The following is an 18,588-nucleotide window of genomic DNA, read 5'->3' as shown; positions in this document are numbered from 1 at the left end:
ATACACATGCACAATTAATGTTTGTCTAAGTGTTTGTTACTATTTGTACACGTGCATTAGCATAATAATTGTATACGTAGGCGAACATACTTTTGTTTGTATAAATATAGTATGCATATAATACAAATCTAGTAGTGAGAGTACAAAGTACAAACCTTGTGGAATCAATCAAATATCAGTTTTCAATTTTGTTTGTACATGTCTCTACGAAAAAATTAGGGCTTTAATGGCTTTTTGTAGCATCCCTTTTATTAAGGGCTCCAATGGGCTTTTGACAAACCTTGTGTTGTGGCTAACTTAAAAACTGCCCCAATTAAATGTTAGTGCTTAGTATTATTAAAGCCCAATTTAAATATGGCAATTAGGTTATTTTCAATCTTCGCATTCCCCATCTTCAGTGTCTGCGCAAAACTCGACTTACTCATTTCAGAGCGGAAAGAAGAGCAGAAAAGCATATTTCCATAGATGATTGACGATTTGAAGTTTCTCTAGTTTGATTCACGGATAGAGTAAATTAAGAGCAGAACGAAGAGCAGAAAAGCAAATTTCCTACAATGATTGGCGATTTTAGATTTCTTAAATTTGATTCGCAGATAAAGTAAACGAAGAGCAGAAAAGCAGAAGGCGATTTGATAAGGTGATATAATAATTCATTTGTTAAATAACTCTGTCTTTCCATTTATATAATTTTCGAATTCCATTGGTGGCTGCTGCTTTCTCTAATGTTCAAATTCCATTCTTAGCTGCTGATTTGATAAGCAGAAGTGGTTGCTGCTTTCTCTAGTTTTCGAATTCCATTCGTGGCTTCAGCTGCTAGAAAGATATCTTGCCCAAATTCCTTGATCTTTTCCTGCATTTCCATTGAAAATTATCATTATTGATGTTTTTAAAGCAGATTTCTATATCGTTATTCCATCCCATATTTTTCCTATTGTTTCTTAAGGTGTTGGTAATAATTAGTTGCACTGAGGTGTGATTTGGTGGTGGTTTGAAAATATATTGAATGAAAGAGTGTCAGCATTTGAAATTGAATGAAAGAGAAGGAAAGTGAGAGAAAGAGATAAAGAGTAGGGTTATTTAGAGTATTGGATAGTGAGCCCATCCTTTGCTCTTGTTGCTATATTGTTGTTAATATTGAGTGTACTGATTGAAGCACTCATTGTGAAATTGATTTTATACATTATATGATATATATCCGGATGTTAACATGCTGCTTTAATCATATAAATTATATATGTGCATGCAAATTTATATTGATTTCATTATTATCTCAATTTGTCAGGTATGTCATATATTGATTGTAACTGAAATTGTCTATCAAATTAACTTTGTAGTTATAACAAATCAATATCATGAGGATAAAAATGAGCTAAAATTTCTAAAATAGGAGCAAAATTGGACTGTTTGTACGATGGGGTAAAATTTAATTTTCTCAATCACTATATGAGCAATTTTTTCCTTCTCCCTGTTTCTCATGACTACCTTACTTCTTTCCTTATTGCTGTAGCTGTGCTGATATTTCCCCCACTTTATGCGCAAATGAGTTATGGTAGGCATTAATTCAAAAATCTTTTTATAGCTTATACAATATATAAATAAATTATGGTAGGCATTAATTCAAATATCTTTTTTGTTTTATTTTTCTTTAAATTCTATAACTACTAATAAAAATTTCAAATAATCTGATGGTGATGGTATATGATTACCGTGCAAAGCACGAGTGACAAGCTAGTTAATGACTAAATTGGTCATTAACCATTATGTTAGTCGATAACTTCATGGGCAATGATTTCCAATTTTAACACCTACTTTAACCACTAAATCTAGTAATTTAAGAACCATAATTCAGTCATTAATTTTAGTAAAAAAAGTAGGTTATTTAATCATTATAAAAAAGTAAGTACATTATTATCAAAGCAAAAAAAAAAAAAAAAGAAAGAAAGAAAAGCACATGCTTTTTCCCAACCTTATCAACATTCTTCCTCACTCTAACATTTCTCTTCTCTTATTGAAGTCGTCGCCTCATCTTATTCCAAATTTGTAACCATCGGCCTCTGACCTCTTCATCTAAAAAATGAGATTCATGACCATAGTTATTAGACTCGTACGAGTTGTGAGTCGACTCGTACGAGTCGATACGATTTAGGTGGATTTCGAGTCGACTCTATGGTCTGACTCAAAATTCACCTGAATCGGCCATGACTCGGCTGAGTCGTTGGTGACTTGGTCGTATCGGTGATGCTCGTAAAGTATATAGCAATAAATAGGACAAGTGTATCCTATCGCAACAAGTAATACAGTGCTTAAGCACGAGATCGAACCACAAGGACTACTATCCTAATCAGTTAATTCAAATGGTAATTTATTTGTTTAGCAAGGTTGATAAGCAATATGGTGTTTAATCTAATAAATTAAATGACTAAACTAAGAAAGCAGTAAACAGAACTAGCCACATGGTGGATTGTGATTAATGGTAGGCACAACCTAGAAAGGGGAATCCATCGGTTAATCTCTATGAATGCGTTTATAGGGGGTCGGGTTTAAGCTTTACTAAAGATTGAAGGTAAGTGCCCTAAGTGAAAGACTAATGTGATCAGTATTGCCCTTCCTATTCACATGCATTCGGGTGACGGCTTGATTAGGCATATACCCGAGGTCATGCAAAGCATTAGGTTCCTTGGCAAATAAGGCTAAAGCCGTAGCCCAGCCACAAAGCCTCATTCCTAGTGGTCTCTAGCGAAGTCAGTTTAATGCAAATTCGGTATAGATGATTCCGTGGTCAAGAATCAATCTATCTATTATCTAGCTAATGTCACGGTTACAGGCATTAGACACATTATATACACAAACGCGCTAGTTGATCGTTATCAATGCTCATTCTAGCAATTAATCCTGTTCCTAACATCACCTAGGCATAAAACATGCATAAACTGATCGAATCAAAAGCTAATTCTCAAACCCTAAACCCTAAACATTCATAGCAATTCAACCAATTTCATCCCCATCCTAGATTGGATGGGGATTAGTTCATAGACAAACTCATCAGTAACCATATACATTATATTTGAAACACCAACCTAATCAACAACTTCAAAAAACAAGTTACACAAAATAACATCTTTAACAAGATTTGATGTATCCACAGATTTGATGCATTTTTTTATACGTGGTTGAAACCGTTTAGATGTTCTTATAAAACAAACTATTCTAAGCATGCTACTTTCTTGCTTGCTTATTTATTTTTATTTTTTTACCGTTTGACAAACCTTTTGTTTTGATGGTTTAATTCTTCCTTTCTATCTTTCTCAGTTTCAACTTCAATTGGATTCTCATCATGATCATTGAATTTCTTTTGTTCAATTTATGAGTTTTTTCCCTAAAATTTTAATTATGTATACATGTTTACAGTTGGACTATCAAAATTTGAAGATCAATTTTGAGAATGCTAATTTTTATTTTATACCATATATGTTATTAATAATTTATTTCCTTTTACACTATATATTTATTATGTTATTTTTTAATAAATTATTACATTTGTAACTTTGATTTTATGTTAATATAAAATTATATTAATTTATTTATTTTTTGGTAAAAAATTATATTAATTTATGATTCTATCTAGATAATATTATTTAACTATTAAGAAGTTCATTAAAAAAAACTATTAAAAATTTTAAAAATATATATTTAATTTTTTTTTGGATATTTACTATGATTAGAAATCTAAAAAAATAGTTATAACATACATAAATACTAATTAATCGATTAGTAAGTTAACTGAATTTAATGGACTAATATGTGATTAACATTTTTTAAAGATAAAAAATGGTTAATCCATTGATCTTAATATAAGAAGAGTCTCCCAATTTCTAAGTTTAAGTGTTAATGTTTGTACACATAAATTGTAAACAATGACAATATTTTTTTTATACACATGCACAGTTAATGTTTGTCTAAGTGTTTGTTACTATTTGTATACGTGCATTAGCATAATAATTGTATACGTAGGCGAACATACTTTTGTTTGTATAAATATAGTATGCATATAATACAAATCTAGTAGTGAGAGTACAAAGTACAAACCTTGTGGAATCAATCAAATATCAGTTCTCAATTTTGTTTGTACATGTCACTACAAAAAAATTAGGGCTTTAATGGCTTTTTGTAGCATCCCTTTGATTAAGGGCTCCAATGGGCTTTTGACAAACCTTGTATTGTGGCTAACTTAAAAACTGCCCCAATTAAATGTTAGTGCTTAGTATTATTAAAGCCCAATTTAAATATGGCAATTAGGTTATTTTCAATCTTCGCATTCCCCATTTTCAATGTCTGCGCAAAACTCGACTTACTCATTTCAGAGCGGAAAGAAGAGCAGAAAAGCCCATTTCCTCATATGATTGACGATTTTAAGTTTCTCTAGTTTGATTCACGGATAGAGTAAATTAAGAGGAGAACAGAGAGCAGAAAAGAAAATTTCCTACAATGATTGGCTTTAGATTTCCTAAGTTTGATTCGCAGATAGAATAAACGAAGAGCAGAAAAGCAGAAGGCGATTTGATAAGGTGATCTAATAATTCATTTTTAAAATAACTCTGTCTTTCCATTTATCTAATTTTCGAATTCCATTGGTGGCTGCTGCTTTCTCTAATGTTCAAATTCCATTCTTAGCTGCTGATTTGATAAGCAGAAGTGGTTGCTGCTTTCTCTAGTTTTCGAATTCCATTCGTGGCTTCAGCTGCTAGAAAGATATCTTGCCCAAATTCCTTGATCTTTTCCTGCATTTCCATTGAAAATTATCATTATTGATGTTTTTAAAGCAGATTTCTATATCGTTATTCCATCCCATATTTTTCCTATTGTTTCTTAAGGTGTTGGTAATAATTAGTTGCACTGAGGTGTGATTTGGTGGTGGTTTGAAAATATATTGAATGAAAGAGTGTCAGCATTTGAAATTGAATGAAAGAGAAGGAAAGTGAGAGAAAGAGATAAAGAGTAGGGTTATTTAGAGTATTGGATAGTGAGCCCATCCTTTGCTCTTGTTGCTATATTGTTGTTAATATTGAGTGTACTGATTGAAGCACTCATTGTGAAATTGATTTTATACATTATATGATATATATCCGGATGTTAACATGCTGCTTTAATCATATAAATTATATATGTGCATGCAAATTTATATTGATTTCATTATTATCTCAATTTGTCAGGTATGTCATATATTGATTGTAACTGAAATTGTCTATCAAATTAACTTTGTAGTTATAACAAATCAATATCATGAGGATAAAAATGAGCTAAAATTTCTAAAATAGGAGCAAAATTGGACTGTTTGTACGATGGGGTAAAATTTAATTTTCTCAATCACTATATGAGCAATTTTTTCCTTCTCCCTGTTTCTCATGACTACCTTACTTCTTTCCTTATTGCTGTAGCTGTGCTGATATTTCCCCCACTTTATGCGCAAATGAGTTATGGTAGGCATTAATTCAAAAATCTTTTTATAGCTTATACAATATATAAATAAATTATGGTAGGCATTAATTCAAATATCTTTTTTGTTTTATTTTTCTTTAAATTCTATAACTACTAATAAAAATTTCAAATAATCTGATGGTGATGGTATATGATTACCGTGCAAAGCACGAGTGACAAGCTAGTTAATGACTAAATTGGTCATTAACCATTATGTTAGTCGATAACTTCATGGGCAATGATTTCCAATTTTAACACCTACTTTAACCACTAAATCTAGTAATTTAAGAACCATAATTCAGTCATTAATTTTAGTAAAAAAAGTAGGTTATTTAATCATTATAAAAAAGTAAGTACATTATTATCAAAGCAAAAAAAAAAAAAAAGAAAGAAAGAAAAGCACATGCTTTTTCCCAACCTTATCAACATTCTTCCTCACTCTAACATTTCTCTTCTCTTATTGAAGTCGTCGCCTCATCTTATTCCAAATTTGTAACCATCGGCCTCTGACCTCTTCATCTAAAAAATGAGATTCATGACCATAGTTATTAGACTCGTACGAGTTGTGAGTCGACTCGTACGAGTCGATACGATTTAGGTGGATTTCGAGTCGACTCTATGGTCTGACTCAAAATTCACCTGAATCGGCCATGACTCGGCTGAGTCGTTGGTGACTTGGTCGTATCGGTGATGCTCGTAAAGTATATAGCAATAAATAGGACAAGTGTATCCTATCGCAACAAGTAATACAGTGCTTAAGCACGAGATCGAACCACAAGGACTACTATCCTAATCAGTTAATTCAAATGGTAATTTATTTGTTTAGCAAGGTTGATAAGCAATATGGTGTTTAATCTAATAAATTAAATGACTAAACTAAGAAAGCAGTAAACAGAACTAGCCACATGGTGGATTGTGATTAATGGTAGGCACAACCTAGAAAGGGGAATCCATCGGTTAATCTCTATGAATGCGTTTATAGGGGGTCGGGTTTAAGCTTTACTAAAGATTGAAGGTAAGTGCCCTAAGTGAAAGACTAATGTGATCAGTATTGCCCTTCCTATTCACATGCATTCGGGTGACGGCTTGATTAGGCATATACCCGAGGTCATGCAAAGCATTAGGTTCCTTGGCAAATAAGGCTAAAGCCGTAGCCCAGCCACAAAGCCTCATTCCTAGTGGTCTCTAGCGAAGTCAGTTTAATGCAAATTCGGTATAGATGATTCCGTGGTCAAGAATCAATCTATCTATTATCTAGCTAATGTCACGGTTACAGGCATTAGACACATTATATACACAAACGCGCTAGTTGATCGTTATCAATGCTCATTCTAGCAATTAATCCTGTTCCTAACATCACCTAGGCATAAAACATGCATAAACTGATCGAATCAAAAGCTAATTCTCAAACCCTAAACCCTAAACATTCATAGCAATTCAACCAATTTCATCCCCATCCTAGATTGGATGGGGATTAGTTCATAGACAAACTCATCAGTAACCATATACATTATATTTGAAACACCAACCTAATCAACAACTTCAAAAAACAAGTTACACAAAATAACATCTTTAACAAGATTTGATGTATCCACAGATTTGATGCATTTTTTTATACGTGGTTGAAACCGTTTAGATGTTCTTATAAAACAAACTATTCTAAGCATGCTACTTTCTTGCTTGCTTATTTATTTTTATTTTTTTACCGTTTGACAAACCTTTTGTTTTGATGGTTTAATTCTTCCTTTCTATCTTTCTCAGTTTCAACTTCAATTGGATTCTCATCATGATCATTGAATTTCTTTTGTTCAATTTATGAGTTTTTTCCCTAAAATTTTAATTATGTATACATGTTTACAGTTGGACTATCAAACTTTGAAGATCAATTTTGAGAATGCTAATTTTTATTTTATACCATATATGTTATTAATAATTTATTTCCTTTTACACTATATATTTATTATGTTATTTTTTAATAAATTATTACATTTGTAACTTTGATTTTATGTTAATATAAAATTATATTAATTTATTTATTTTTTGGTAAAAAATTATATTAATTTATGATTCTATCTAGATAATATTATTTAACTATTAAGAAGTTCATTAAAAAAAACTATTAAAAATTTTAAAAATATATATTTAATTTTTTTTTGGATATTTACTATGATTAGAAATCTAAAAAAATAGTTATAACATACATAAATACTAATTAATCGATTAGTAAGTTAACTGAATTTAATGGACTAATATGTGATTAACATTTTTTAAAGATAAAAAATGGTTAATCCATTGATCTTAATATAAGAAGAGTCTCCCAATTTCTAAGTTTAAGTGTTAATGTTTGTACGCATAAATTGTAAACAATGACAATATTTTTTTTATACACATGCACAGTTAATGTTTGTCTAAGTGTTTGTTACTATTTGTATACGTGCATTAGCATAATAATTGTATACGTAGGCGAACATACTTTTGTTTGTATAAATATAGTATGCATATAATACAAATCTAGTAGTGAGAGTACAAAGTACAAACCTTGTGGAATCAATCAAATATCAGTTCTCAATTTTGTTTGTACATGTCACTACAAAAAAATTAGGGCTTTAATGGCTTTTTGTAGCATCCCTTTTATTAAGGGCTCCAATGGGCTTTTGACAAACCTTGTATTGTGGCTAACTTAAAAACTGCCCCAATTAAATGTTAGTGCTTAGTATTATTAAAGCCCAATTTAAATATGGCAATTAGGTTATTTTCAATCTTCGCATTCCCCATTTTCAATGTCTGCGCAAAACTCGACTTACTCATTTCAGAGCGGAAAGAAGAGCAGAAAAGCCCATTTCCTCATATGATTGACGATTTTAAGTTTCTCTAGTTTGATTCACGGATAGAGTAAATTAAGAGGAGAACAGAGAGCAGAAAAGAAAATTTCCTACAATGATTGGCTTTAGATTTCCTAAGTTTGATTCGCAGATAGAATAAACGAAGAGCAGAAAAGCAGAAGGCGATTTGATAAGGTGATCTAATAATTCATTTTTAAAATAACTCTGTCTTTCCATTTATCTAATTTTCGAATTCCATTGGTGGCTGCTGCTTTCTCTAATGTTCAAATTCCATTCTTAGCTGCTGATTTGATAAGCAGAAGTGGTTGCTGCTTTCTCTAGTTTTCGAATTCCATTCGTGGCTTCAGCTGCTAGAAAGATATCTTGCCCAAATTCCTTGATCTTTTCCTGCATTTCCATTGAAAATTATCATTATTGATGTTTTTAAAGCAGATTTCTATATCGTTATTCCATCCCATATTTTTCCTATTGTTTCTTAAGGTGTTGGTAATAATTAGTTGCACTGAGGTGTGATTTGGTGGTGGTTTGAAAATATATTGAATGAAAGAGTGTCAGCATTTGAAATTGAATGAAAGAGAAGGAAAGTGAGAGAAAGAGATAAAGAGTAGGGTTATTTAGAGTATTGGATAGTGAGCCCATCCTTTGCTATTGTTGCTATATTGTTGTTAGTACTGAGTGTACTGATTGAAGCACTCATTGTGAAATTGATTTTATAAATTATATGATATATATATCAGGATGTTAACATGCTGCTTTAATCATATAAATTATATATGTGCATGCAAATTTATATTGATATCATTATTATCTCAATTTGTCAGGTATATCATATATTGATTGTAATTGAAATGGTCTATCAAATTAACTTTGTAGTTATGATAAATCAATATCACGAGGTTAAATTGAGCTAAAAATTTCTAAAATAGGAGCAAAATTGGATTGTTTGTACGATGAGGTAAAATTTAACTTTCTCAATCACCATATGAGCATTTTTTTTCCTTCTCCCTGTTTCTCATGACTACCTTACTTCTTTCCTTATTGGTGTAGCTATGCTGATATTTCCCCCACTTTATGCGCAAATGAATTATGGTAGGCATTAATTCAAAAATCTTTTTATAGCTTATACAATATATAAATAAATTATGGTAGGCATTAATTCAAATATCTTTTTTGTTTTATTTTTCTTCAAATTCTATAACTACTAATAAAAATTTCAAATAATTTGATGGTATATGATTACCGTGCAAAGCACGGGTGACAAGCTAGTTAATGACTAAATTGGTCATTAACTATTATGTTAGTCGATAACTTCATGGGAAATGATTTCCAATTTTAACACCTACTTTAACCACCAAATCTGGTAATTTAAGGACTATAATTTAGTCAGTAATTTTATTAAAAAAAAGTAGGTTATTTAATTATTATCGAAACGTAGGTACATTAAATAAAATTATATATATGGTGTAAATTATGAGCAGGGGCGGAGCCAGGGGTAGGGGAGGGCCTTCCGACCCTCCGGCCCCACCGGAAAACCCGAGGGATGGGGTTTTCTCCCTGGCTCTGCCAGTGGCCGCCATGGCTAGAGCCCCTCCAGCTATGGTGGCTGAAGAAGAAGGTGGATAAGAAATTACAAAGCCCCTGATGATTGAAAGAGAAAGTATGTGGCAGTGTTAACGACGACGACGCTAGAACATAGAAGAAAGGAAGCAGTAGGTTAAAAGCAAGGAGGAAGATGAAGTGTTTTGTTTTTTAAATAAATTGAAACTCACCGTTTCATAAAACATATACCTAATATTATCCGGCTACCTTTCTTTTTTCAATTTTCTTTTTTCACCCCTTTCTTTAATTTATTTTCAATTTAGTGCTATAACAAAAAAAGTTTCAATTTGGCCCTTGATTAAAAAGTGTTAAATTTTGTCAATGTTTGCTTTTGATAAAAAAAAAGTTTATTTCTTTATAATGAGTTAAACCTATATTGGTACTATTTTCGTACAACCTACATTGATATTTCTCTCAAAACCATAGGCCTATTTTGGTACCTTACCCATTTTTCTTATTGATTTTATGAATTTTTTTATTAGATATTTGAGCCCCGGCTCATTTTTGCTTCTGGTTCCGTCATTGGATGGAAATGGCATTTTGGCCCTTTCCATCTGTTTTATTTTTTTTTAAGTAAAAATAGCCCAAAACAACGTCGTTTTGGGCTGTTTTTAAAAAAGATGGAAAGGACCAAAATGCCCTTTCCATCTACCACTCTTCTTTATTTCCCACTTTATGTCTTACGGGGAAGAAAAAAGCCTTTAGAAAAAATTTCTAAATTACTCCTTATTTTTTGGTAGACGGTCAAGCCCCCCGACCTTTAGGTCATGGCTCCACCACTGATTATAACTCATCAGTTTTGCTAATCAGTTTGTGCATTTTTTCTCTTCTACTAGTTGGTTTTGACATTACTCTGTAACCCTAATCTTTAAACCTAATTTCTTCCGAGAAAGTAAATTGCTTCCTAATTTGTTTTGGAACTAGTCCTTGTAAATTTTCATTGCTTTCTAATTCCTTGTACTAATTTTTGCAATATCTATCTTTATTTTTCACTTTCTCGGATGTGATCTATTTCACATCTAGGTATCTGGGCTTTGATTGTGCACTGAGCTTCTGAGGAAGCTCGAGAAGCCTATATTGTTCTTGGTTTTTCAAGGTTTTAGTGATGTTATTGATTCAATTTGACTTAATACTAATCACTAGTACAGAAATGTCCTACAACCACAGTCGCTTACCATCATTAGCCAGGGTTGTACAACCGTGGCCAAAAGGGGGCGTGATAAATGTTGCGGAAACGACTAGCAAATTGAAAGCTAAAGCATATAACAAATAGAGAAAACACCAAAATTTAATGAGGTTCGGCCAATATTGCCTACGTCCTCGGACACTACTAAATATTATTGCAAATGAGCAATTACAATAGAGAAAGGAGGAGAAAACAACAAAGCCTTAGAAATTAGAGGAGGCTTGTTGTGGGTGCCTTAAGCCTAAAACCCAAGCCCAAATATATAGCCTTCCAAACTCCCCCAAAAAGCATAACTTTCCAATGTTGGACTTTGAACAACTAATATACATCTTTTCATCTTCTTCCCTTTAGGCTAACACTATGACATTCTTAAAAGAGAGCCATTTTTTCTACAATCTCCACCTTGGCGATCTTCTAAGAAACATCAACCAAACTATCTCTCCATCCTTTCTCATACTCAGTAGTGCCTTTAAATTGCAACTTCAAGTAGAGATGACATTAATCAAGTCCAAACAATGTTGAAACTTGATTGATGTTACCACCTTCGTTGCCATATCTGTAGGATTGTCAGCGGTCGGAATCTTCTGAAGCTGTACTTGACCCGCTTCAAGAATTTCCCTTACAAAATGATAACGAACGTCGATATGCTTCGTCCTTGCATGATAGACTTGGTTCTTTGCTAAGTAAATAGCACTTTGACTATCACAATGCACTTTGACATGCTTCTGTCCAATTCCCAACTCTTTTAGCAACCCTTAAAGCCAAATTGCCTCCTTAACAGCTTCTGTAACTGCCATGTACTCTGCCTCTGTCGTAAACAAAGCAACTGTCGACTGTAAGGTAGACCTCCAACTAACTGGTGCCTTTGCTATGGTAAACAAATAACCAGTAGTTGATCATTGATTATCCAAATCACTGGCATAGTCTGAATCACAATATCCCACTACGTATTGGCCGACTTTCACATCCCGCTCAAACACCAAACCAACATCCACATTATGTTGGATATACCATAGAATCCATTTCACAGCTTGCCAATGTCCTTTACCAGGATTATGCATATACCTACTCACAACTCCAACTGCTTGTGAAATGTCGGGCCTCGTACACACCATCGCATACATCAAGCTACCAACTGCATTCGCATATGGAACATTTGACATATGTTCTCGTTCTTCATCACTTTCTAGAGATAGAGTTGCACTAAGTTTGAAATGAGGAGCAAGTGGAGTACTGACTGATTTTGTCTTCTCATCCATGCCAAAATGTCTTAGTACTTTCTTCAGATATTGCTTTTGAGTCAAACAAAGTCTCCCCAATTTCCTATCTCTGCTTATCTCCATACCGAGAATCTTCTTGGCCTCACCTAAATCTTTCATTTCAAATTCTTGATTCAGTTGAGCCTTCAATTTTTCTATCTCTCCTTTATTTTTTGACGCAATCAACATATCATCAACATAAAGGAGAAGATAGACAAATGATCCATCTTGTAGCTTGCGTAAATATACACAGTGATCATACTTGCTTCTGGTGTACTTTTGCCCCATCATGAACTTATCAAATCTCTTGTACCACTGCCTTGGAGATTGCTTCAATCCATACAATGATTTGCTCAACTTGCACACTAAGTTTTCCTTACCAGGAATCTTGTATCCCTCTGGCTGAGTCATATATGTTGGTCCCATGTGATTAGTTCCAAGGGGGAGGGGGGTTAGGAACTAATATAACTTTTTCGAAATTAATTAAGCTGACTTAATATGTTTTCTTAAGTTTGCCAACTCAGCTTTGGTCAGCACGCCCGATTGTAACGTAAGATAGCTTTAGTCAGATGTTGACTAGAACTAGTTTACATATGAGTTGGGAATTTACACTTTTGTGGCCAGCTTCCAACTCATCACTCTTATTTACTCAATATCAATTTAGACAATTTATATGCTGAGTAAATACAACAAACAACACATACAGATATATATATATATATATATATATATATATATATATATATATATATATATATTGAGAGAGTTCAGAGATTACTCAGCACGACTTATCCTGGTTCGATCTCTCCGCCTACGTCCAGTCCCTAGAGTCCCTCCGGGCTTTTTAAACCAATATTGAGCTCTTTAAAGGTAGAGCACAAACCGTTTACAAGGCAGTTGAATATGCAAGAGTACCTTCCTCTATTCGTCTACTCAACTCCTACTAAGTGCTATAACCGAACACTTAGGTTTTTCTACCACTGAGTACTCAACATCGAGTACTCAGCACAGTTCTCTCAATAATACAATTGATACAGACTTGTTCTTTTTCAGACAAAGAACACTTTAGATGATTACAAAGATCACTCTAGCTTTTACACAAGAATAGAAAATTGGTGTAAGATCTCTTTTTGTTTTGATGTGCTTTGTGCTTGTAGTTTTCTCTCTTGTATTTTCTGTAATTCGGCAATGATCCAAGAGGTATACTTGTCCCTTTATAGTTGCAATCTGAAGATCAAATCATCTGAATTTGATTTGTCCGTTGAATCCAAAATGGCTCTTTTGGGAGACAAGGCTCTGGTCAGCTTCAGGCTTGCAGGCCACTCCTGTCGTCTGATTTCCTCAGGTGTCAGGCTTGTCCTTTTCTTGCAGTTTTATCTTCTTGTACAAGTTTTGTCTTTTAGCTAACGGACGTTTGACCCATGCATCTCGAAATCATTTTTGTGCGTAATTCTGAGGTTCCTATTATTGGTTCAGACAGTTGTCAGACTTGTCTTTTAGCTAACGGATCATTGGTGCTGTCCTGAAGATTACTCGACATGACTTTGTTATTCGTTGTCTTTTGATTGTTGCCAATTCAGATACTGAGTTCTCTTTTACTCAGCTTCCATGGTCAGCTTCGTTCTACAATACATAGTCCTTAAGAAGTCTTTTCTATTTTTGATACCGAGTTCCGTTCCACTCAGCTTCATTTATTGACTTGATCTTTAAGCTTCTGTTCTGAAGATGACTTATCTTCTCTTATGCTGAGTTCCACTCTACTCAGCTTGTGCTGTGATCTCATGCTGGCTTCATCCTGTCTTACTTTTTATTTCTATTTATATTTATATTTATACTCAACAATGAACAAACATATTAGTACAATTAAATCAAAGCACTTAAATTTAATTGTCTCTTAATCATGGATTAACTTAAATGATTTTGTTAAATCAAAATCATGTGGAAAGGTGTTTCAACAAACTCCCCTATTTTGATGTTGGCAAAATATTTAATTGATGGAACTCAGTATTGAGATTCCCCATGATTGAAATTCTTTTTATTACTTCTGAAATTACTCCCCCGTAATGGTTGCATCTATTGACCTAACTTAACTCTAAACCTTCTAAGATTTAATTGAGTAAAATTAAGGCATGGTTATACTGATTTAGTTCAATTCTAGACCTTCCAAGATCTAATTCAGATGAGCCTAGGTCAGCTTTTCAGAAGAGGTCAATGTGTTTTAACTCAGTTTTGATACATGATTAGTTTGATAACAAAGTTATGGGAAAACTTTTTCAGAGCAAATGTATCAAGTCTGATGTGTACTGAGTTTATTTCCTTTTCTTTTGTTTGTTTGTTCAATTAAGACAGATCAACATAATACACAATACGTAAGTGAGCATCGCATACAATTAATCATTTTGGAATAAAAAGATGCATAATATATAGATAGTCAGCAAGACAAAATTCACAATACAAGTCAAGAATAAAGGTTAGCAACCTAGCCAAACTACTTTTTCCTATTGACTTGGACATGTGCAGTATTGATTTTGCCTTTTCCTTTTTGTTGTTGCTGACTACCGGACGCTTCTCCTGCATGCTGAGTTCTATCAGCTTGTTCTTTCTCCCCCGTTTTTCCACCATCTAGCGGAGGAGGAACAAAAGTGTCATTGAGAGCAGCACGAGTTAATCGGACTGAATAAGCCTTAAGCCTTTTCGTGCTTTCTCATAGACCATCAAAAACAGGTATACCATCGTCTAAGGTATCGCGAGGAATTCGGATGGAGGCACTGAACATACTGAGTATATACTCCTGGGATTTGCCAATCCATCTGATTGTGTCAGTCAGCTGGGCATAGGCTTGATAGTACATTTTAAGCAGACCCGAATCATAAAACTGACGTTGAGCGTTTGTGTGATGCACATGTTTGTAAGTGGCCCGAGAATATTGCAATAGTTCGTTGGTCTTTAGTTGATCAGTTTCCATTTCCTCTTTACTCAAGTTGAGTAGACGGACAGCTTCGCTAATTTGTTCGACCGAACATTGAGAAGTTGAGGAGATTAGCTCGCGAGTGCCGGAAGAGCATTGATTTGTCCTTGAAAGGGAATCCATGTGATTCACCATAGCCCGTGTTGACTGCAGAAAGAGCATTGATTTGTCCTTGAAGGGAATCCATGTGATTCACCATTAGTAACTTCAGTTCAGCCAGCTTGACGATGGATTCTTGCTTGGGTTGCTGTGTTTAGACTGTTGTCATTACACTTACTAAATCTTTGAGACCCTTGATCTCATTTAGGAGCTGAGTGATAGACGAGATTTGTGGTGACTCAACATTAGCAGACCCAGCAGCATCAGCATGAGAAGTATTCAAATCCTGAAGTATAGTTTGAGCGGAGTCAATAATGCGACGTCCAGACTCAGTAGCATGAAGATAGGCATATGTTGTTTCAGGAATTGACTCAGTTGTCGGAATTTTAGTGGAGTTCGAAGGGCCGGCTTGATTAACAGTTGAGCTTTTGTTTGAAGTAGCAGTGGAAACAGGCTGCTCAACATTCTGTGAGATTGGATGGGAAGGAGGTGGATCAGCAGAAGTATTTACCTGCTCAACATTGGTTTGAGTTGGTGCATGAGGAGTCAACTTAGTTTGAGCAGGATTTTCCTTAGCATGCTTTTCATGTTGAGCTGCTTGGACTTCGAGCTCTTGCTCGGCATGAATTGGATTTTCCGGAGACTTGGCGTGTTCCTCAGGATGAGTAGCAGAGGCTTGCTTTTTCTCAAGTTCTGTTGGAGAGGGCTCAGTAGGGTTGCAAAAGAATTTAAACTTCATGTCCGACAGATCAGTAATGGGATCCCGCAGAGGAGAATCACCTATCAGATCGATAACTTGCGACTTGTGAGCCTTTTTCTTGAGTCTCCTTAACTTCTTAGCCTTTGGAGGAGAGGGGTCAGCTTGAATAGAATCAAGAGAGTCAGAAAGTGAATGTACCCCTAGGTCAGCAGGTTCCTTTGCTGTGGGCTCAACTTGTTCTTCAACCAGCTCAGTATTGACGACCTCATGTTCCTCAACATTTGTTGTCTCAGTTTGCTCAACATTTGCTGTCTCCTCAGCATCAAACTGTTCTTGCTCAGCATTATCGTCCTGACCTGGCTCAACATCATCATACTGACCTTCATTGTTTCTTAGTTCTCCTGCTTCTTGGTCAGCAGGGATTTTCTCAAGGTCAATATCTTGGCTTTTCATGAAATGGGAATCATCAGAAACAGCAAAACCAAGAGGGACAGCATCAATTGGACTTATACCAGAAGATTTTTTCTTCTTCTGCTTTTTCTGCAGTGGTTGCTCTGGAGTTTTCTCACTCTCTTCTTCAGGCTCAACTTGCCTGTTTCTTTTCTCTGCTGACTTAGGTGTGTCCTGAGTTTGTCCAGCATCAATTTTCTTCCCCTTTGAGACAACCCGGATTTTCCTTGGGACAGCATTAACATCTTTGGAGCAAGTTTGGACAGCTTTTCTTTTCTTCTCTTGCTTAGCTTGGTCAGCAGTCACGGTATTTTTCCCTTCCTTGGGTTGCACATCCTGTACCTCATCAGCTTCTTCCTCATTTTCCTCGATGGCCTCTTTTCCCTTTTTAGACTTGAGGGGTTGGTCGTATACTAACCCGAACAGTAGAGCCGCTGTGATTTCAGTTCCGCAAGACTCAGTTTCATTGATCAAGTCGATTTGATGATCTTCCAGGATTTTGGTAATGAGGGACCCCAACCTGAGTTTCCCAGTACTTCGTTGAAGTGCTCCGATAAGAAACACTGGCATGTTGAGTGGTTGATAGGTCAGCATGTGCCAGATGAAGCACTGCTTGAAGTTTGAAGCGGATGATGCTGAGTTGATTTTGGGAAAGATAAAATTGGTCAGCAGGTAGTGAGCCATCTTTTGATCCTGACCCATGCATGTACTAGCTATCTCCCCTTTGTGACCCTCGGGCTTACAGAACGTCACTTCATGGTTAAGTTTCTCTTTCGTGGTCCTGAATTCTTTCCCTTTGGCTGGCAGGTTTAGCAGGGTTGCAAGATAAGATGGGGTAATTGTTAATTTCTGGCCTTTGACATGGGTTACTAGATGGTCAGCATCTTCTTCGTTAACACAGAGGTTGGAATAGAATTCCCTTACTAATCTAGGGTAGGCTCTACCGGGAAGAGAAAAGAGTCCAGTCCATTCATTCTTTGAGATCCATTCACAGAACGGTTGCTCGGCCGTCACGAAGCTCGGAGAAAACCACCGACAGCGAAGTACCTCATGAGTTTTAACACTTTTGTAGACTTTGAGGAAAAACTTTTCCTTGGGCTGTTTGTCCTTCTTCTTCTTCTTTTTCTTTTTCGAAGAGGTTGCGAGGTCAGCTTGGGGGTTTTTGCTTGGAGTTTGGTCATGCTGACCTTGTCCTTTGGGGGGTGTCTCACTGTACTCCTGCTGAGGAGGAGATTTAGGGTTTTCATCGGAGTGATTTCTGTCGTAATCACCACCGGAGAGATTCTGAGAGTCCGACATGATTTCTTAGAGTTTTTCAAATTTTAGAGAGAGAGAGAGAGAGATGAAGAATCAATTTGCCAAGGATTTCGAATGTAAAGAGAACTAAGTGGAAAATCTTCCACTATTTATAGAGGTTCGAATTGATCCTATACGTTGAACTAGCCGTTTTACCTCGAGATGATCAATCGACAAAGATCCTGGCATTTATGACACATTCGGCGCATGTGTTTTCTCATTATTTCTTACGTCATCCTAGGTGGCTATTTAATTCGCGTGCTAGCATTTAATGTTGCAAGTGGGCTTTACTCAGTTTGTTAGAATACTAAACGTTTGTGGTACTAAGTGCACGATTTTACGTAGAGGGTTTTCATACTACCTTAGTAACTCATCTTAAGGTAATCACTCAGCATGTATGTCTTTACTCAGCATAGAGTGATTTTCTATGATGCATATTAAGCTCAGCATGTAGAAGTTACTAATTTAGCTCAAGTTACTCAGCATGGTAATCACTCAATATTCATTTAAGCACATAGTATTATTGAAGAGGATTAGACATACCGATAGCTTCCCTTAATATGCTGAATTGCTCACGAGCCAAAGGCTTAGTGAAGATATCTGCAAGCTGTTCATCTGTTGGTACATAGGTCAGCTTGATCTCACCCTTGAGTACATGATCTCTAATAAAGTGATGTCTTATGTTGACATGCTTCATTCTGCTGTGTTGGATT

This window comes from Euphorbia lathyris, chromosome 7 (genome assembly GCF_963576675.1).
Source record: "Euphorbia lathyris chromosome 7, ddEupLath1.1, whole genome shotgun sequence".
Lineage (NCBI taxonomy): Eukaryota > Viridiplantae > Streptophyta > Magnoliopsida > Malpighiales > Euphorbiaceae > Euphorbia > Euphorbia lathyris.
This window is presented reverse-complemented; position numbering follows the sequence as displayed.